Here is a 5,762-nt window from a genome sequence, read left to right on the forward strand (position 1 = left end):
TTTGCCCAGATCAAGCAGGAAATCGCTCACGCCGTAGCCCTTGGCCCAGTCAGGACAGGACCAGAGGTGAAGAACATGCTCTACTCTGCAGCCGGGAACAATGGTCTGTCCTGGAGCCTCTGGCAGAAGGTGCCTGGTGAGACTCGGGGCCGACCACTGGGATTCTGGAGCCGAAGCTACAGAGGGTCTGAAGCCAACTACACTCCTACAGAGAAAGAAATCTTGGCCGCCTGTGAAGGAATCGAAGCTGCCTCAGAGGTAATCGGCACAGAGGCACAACTCCTCCTGGCACCCCGACTACCGGTGCTGGGGTGGATGTTCAAAGGAAAGGTTCCCTCTACCCACCATGCCACCGATGCCATATGGAGCAAGTGGATTGCCCTCATAACACAATGTGCCCATATTGGAAACCTGAATCACCCTGGGATCTTAGAAATAATCACAAATTGGCCTGAAGGTGAAAGCTTTGGTCTCACTGATGAAGAGGAACAAGAACAAGTGACACGTGCTGAGGAAGCTCCACCGTACAACCAACTGCCAGCAGATGAAACACGCTACGCTCTTTTCACCGATGGTTCTTGTCGCATCGTAGGGATGAACCAGAAGTGGAAAGAAGCTGTATGGAGTCCCACACGATGGGTTGCAGAAGCCACTGAGGGAGAAGGTGGATCAAGCCAACTCGCTGAACTCAAAGCCATCCAGTTGGCTCTTGACATTGCTGAGAGAGAAAAGTGGCCAAAGCTCTACCTTGACACTGATTCATGGATGGTAGCCAATGCTCTCTGGGGGTGGCTGGAAAGGTGGAAAAAGGCCAGCTGGCAGTGTAAGGGACAACCAATCTGGGCTGCTGAGGAGTGGAAAGATATTCCCACTCAGGTAGAGAAGCTACCTGTGAAAGTCTGCCGTGTAGATGCCCATGTCGCCAAGAGTCGGGCTGATGAGGAACACCAAAACAATGAACAGGTAGATCAGGCTGCAAAGATAGAGGTGTCAAAGATAGATTTGGATTGGCAGCACAAGAGAGTTGTTCCTAGCTCAGTGGGCCCATGATGCCTCAGGCCATCAAGACAGAGATGCCACCTGTAAGTGCCACCGAGGGGTGGATCTAACCATGGACAGTATCTCCCAGGTGATCCATGATTGTGAGACATGCGCTGCGATCAAGCAGGCCAAGCGGGTGAAGCCTCTGTGGTATGGTGGGCGATGGTCCAAATACAAGTATGGGGAGGCCTGGCAGATTGATTACATCACACTGCCTCAAACCCGCCAAGGCAAGCGCTATGTGCTCACAATGGTAGAAGCCACCACTGGATGGCTGGAGACCTATCCTGTGCCTCACGCTACTGCCCGGAACACCATCCTGGGCCTGGAAAGCAAGTCCTTTGGAGGCATGGCACCCCGAGAGAATCGAGTCTGACAATGGGACTCATTTCAAGAACAGCCTTATAAACACCTGGGCTAGAGAACATGGCATTGAGTGGGTGTACCACATCCCTTACCATGCACCAGCAGCTGGGAAAGTGGAATGGTGCGATGGCCTGCTCAAAACCACCTTGAAGGCACTGGGTGAACTTTTAAAAACTGGGAGATGTATTTAGCTAAGGCCACATGGCTGGTGAACACTCGAGGCTCCACCAACCGAGCAGGCCCTGCCCAATCCAAACCCCTGCATACAGTAGATGGAGACAAAGTCCCAGCAGTGCATATCTTGCGACTCTTGGGAAAAACCGTCTGGATTAGTTCTGCATCAAGCAAAGACAACCCCATCCATGGGGTTGTCTTTGCTCAGTGGCCAGGTTGCACATGGTGGATAATGCAGAAGGATGGAGAAACACATTGTGTACCACAGGGAGATTTGATGTTGGGCGAGAACTGCTTGTAACACTGGAATGCCTATATCTGTTTGTTGAATGTCACTGCCACTGTTTGTATATAGTTATGTATATACGTATAAACGTGTTTAAAGTTGAAATGTATTAATTTGGGCATTGAGCAGACGGTATGGAATAAGGAGTGGAATGTCCTGGGGTGATGCTATGAAGCCGCTTTATTCCTTAACCCTCCACTCAATGCCCGAGGGGCAGTTGAACGGTTCAGCCCAAGGGCTCAGGGGGTCTTGGCAGGGCCCAGGAGGGAGTGTGCCGGGAGCACTGTGCTGCTTTTTGGTTTCCTTTGTGTTTCAGCTAGCTGGGAAAAGGTTCTGTTGGGGTTTTTTTCTTGTTCTTTTTTCCCTTTCCTTCCCCTTGCCTCACTTCCTCCCTTCCTTTTGGTCCAGGGAGCCTGTGGGGGCAGCCCCGGCGGGCCCATGGGGTGGCCCCCGCTGGTCTGAGTCCACGTGTCTGTTCCCTCTCTGGGAATTTGCTGTACTTTGAGGGGTTTTTTTTTATCCTGTTCTACCCTATTTTGTTCCTGTGTTAATAAACAGTTTGGTTTCTTTTTCCCACTTTCACTCCCTGTGACCCATTTGTCTCACTGACGGAGGAAAAGGGGAGGAACACTCATTCTGGAGTGTTTCCTCCTTGAAGTTTTGTCTCAAAAACCCAGACACACTGCTTTGAACATTGGAGCCTTAAAATAGTTTTCAACAACCCCTAAACATGATCCAGCTCTGGTCACCACTTGAGCTCCAGTTAAGGCTCTTCTCCTGATGTCTGGTATGTTTTTGCAAAAGCTTTTATTCTCATAACTAATCACGTAGAGTTGGGCTATTTTAGTTAATCTCAGCAGGCACCTGGCAGGTCTGAGCTGTTGGGGACATGCTGTAGCCACTCGAGGGCACCGTGTGGCTTTGGCAGGAGCTGTGACAGCAGCATCATCAGGTCTGGCCCTGCCGGGAGCAGGGAGGGCTGCAGGGAAGCTCACCAGGAGGGGGATCCTCACCCTTGCTTGCCCACTAACCAGGCCTAGTTCTTCTAAGTGCAGGTGGGGCACTGTCAATTGCAACCAGAATGATGAGTGAAAAAGTGCAATTTTTCTAAAGGAATACTAGTTTGAATCCTAAAACCAGGATTTAGCAATCTTGTGCCTAGGCTGGATTTACACTGTTCAAGTGTTAAAAAAAAAAAGGTTCTGCTTAAGGCAGACTTTTCAGTATCTTTCTTCCTTCTAGAAATCCTATTACAAAGAGGAAAAAGCTTCCTTCAACATCATATTCACTTCTAAGGTGGGATTTAAACTTCTTAAGCACTTCTGCAGTCCAAGGACAACCTCTAACTGGAATGGGCACACAGGGCAGTGCAGCAGCACTTCTGTACCCTGAACTAGACGTCACACAAAAATGTTGTGCTGCAGAAGCTCCGAAGCCTGCAGCACTTTGTCCTCTGCTGTAAAAGTCAATTCCTCTCTAGTGACCATTTCCAACAGAGGGTGCAGGAAGGATCTATTTTTAAAAGTAGTTCGGGAACTTGAAAAAAACAGTATACTGATTTTGCAAGGAACAAATGCTCAAGTTCTAAAATCTGATGTTCTGCAATTATTTTCTATACCCAGCTGCTGTATTTTTGTAGTCAGTTTGCTGCCTGAACTGTGCTGCTGTGCCATCCTTGGGACATACCTGAGGGAGGGCTGTTGTGCCAGACTCAAGACTGTGCTGCTGGGAGCAGCATTACACATTTTTAACAGGTCCTTCCCAGAAAACTTATGCTTCAGACAACCCAGCACTGTTGGGCACACAATACTTCTGCTGCCACAGCTACTCCTACTAGAAGCACAAGCTGAAAACTGCACAAGAGACTGGAATAATTTAGCCTTTCCAGGTTAGTCTAGTGACAAAAAGCAGGACACCTGCTAATGGGAAGACTGGGGCAGTGATGAGCTCAGGGGAGCAGTGAGTGTTCTACATTTAAAATTTAGGGGAAGTATCTAGAACTCCAAGCTTTGGAAAGAAAGATTATTAACTCTACCCCTTTGCAGCAGACAGGTGAGCACTGCCTGAGGACAGCCTCGGCTGAGGTGGCAGTAACTGGTCAGTACCAGACACCTGCTGTCCCTACAAAGGGCTCTCTGCCCCTGGGTGTAGCATGGGATGAGGGCTGACTGCTCTGCTAACAGCAGCTTCGGTGCCTGCTGAGCTGTTGCCTCACACTCAGTCAGGCTGTAACCATAATACTGCTTTAAGAAGTTGTAAATTAACTCAGAAGGAAAGCAAAGAAACAGACTTGCTGTGTTTCTTTACCAAAAGGGCATGGGGGGGAGAAGTTTCTACCTTCCAGACATGCACAGCAAGCTCAGAGCTCCTACTCTACCCAAAACGTGCTACTCCACAGCTCTGCATGGACAAAGGAGGGGAGAAACTTCTTTATCTGTTTGAGGGAACACTAGTACTATACCCAGAAGAGGATACAGGGATAAAAAAAATGCAATACAGATTGCATTGATACCTGGTACCTCTAACAAGGTCTTTCCCTCCCTCCCCAGTATTTGGTTATTTCCAGAACCACAGAGCTCAGGGAGATGCATAGGCCATGAGAATTAGTCAGTGCATTTCCAAAGACTTTTAAGATGTATTCTAGTGACTGTCTTCAGATTCAGTCAGGAAGTCTAACTTGCCTTCTGGCTTTAACTGCGGGGTTTCACCATCCTTCAGATACAAGAGAGCTCTGTCACCCCAAGGGCCTTGAAAAATCCGTGTAAAATTGTGCCCCCCCGCATAAAAAACCCACAACCCTCCAGCAGTTGGCCCATTTCAGATCCAGTCAGTCAAAGGTATTTTGAAGCACTTACCATGACACTGTCACAACAGTCTGGACAGAGTTTGGATAATTGTCACTGTTTGTACTGCTGGTAGGGCTCTTTCTGCTGTGGCTGATCAGTCCTGTTCTCTTTTCCCTCCCAATACAGGCTACACACTATGCAAAGGGGCCCTCAGAAAGGGGCTGGTTTATTTGAGGAAAACCCTATTCTTACAGCAAATTTGACCTTTCCAGGGAGTAACTTCAATGTACTGTTCTGAGTAACAGGGTAAGAATTAATTCAGGTAATTTTAAAGAAAGGTCTCATCCAACATACTTCACAGTAATCACCCACATTTATGGAGATCGTATATGTTCCCATCTGTGGGTAAAAGCCTCTTTCTATAGAAAATTATTGCTATATCCTTCATGTCAGTAAGGAATCTGAAAAGATACTACCTTTTGTTGGTAGTTTCTGACTTCAGTTGTTTTTGCAGGTGGATGCATTACTTGAAATGATGAGATTATCTATTAGTGTTTGGGTTTCACATACTGAGACCTATTTAACATCTCTTTTACAGTGACACTTTAAAACCAAAGTGTCACTGCAAAAGATAAAACAGCAAAACACACTTGTTCCCTCCTACCCTGAAGTCAGGCCCCTATTTGATAATACACTGCTAAAAATTTCTTCCAGGACTAGTACTTTTTGATCATGAGACTTCCTTATCCAGTCATGGACAAAGTTATGAAAAAAAAATTGCCAGAGTCTTCTACATTTAAAGCAGAAAAGGTATTGGGCACTGATCCTTTTTTTCATTCCAAAGCTTAGTTGTTTACCGGCACTATGAATCCATGGCAAAGAAAACTTCGGGGCTTTTTTCTGTATGTTACCTTCTAAACTAAGTGGAAAGGCAAACAAAACTGGAGAGATGGGGAATCACTGCCCTGAAACACTCCTAAAATTTCTCCAAATCTTCAGGGACACAGGGTGACAAAACCACTTTCAGGAGAAGCAGCTGCAGCAGGAGGAAATGCACTCTGACAGAAAAGCCCAAAAGTTTGTTTAAAAATAAAACCCAGACGCGGAGC

This window comes from Corvus moneduloides, chromosome 14, assembly GCF_009650955.1.
Source record: "Corvus moneduloides isolate bCorMon1 chromosome 14, bCorMon1.pri, whole genome shotgun sequence".
In the NCBI taxonomy this organism is placed as follows: domain Eukaryota; kingdom Metazoa; phylum Chordata; class Aves; order Passeriformes; family Corvidae; genus Corvus; species Corvus moneduloides.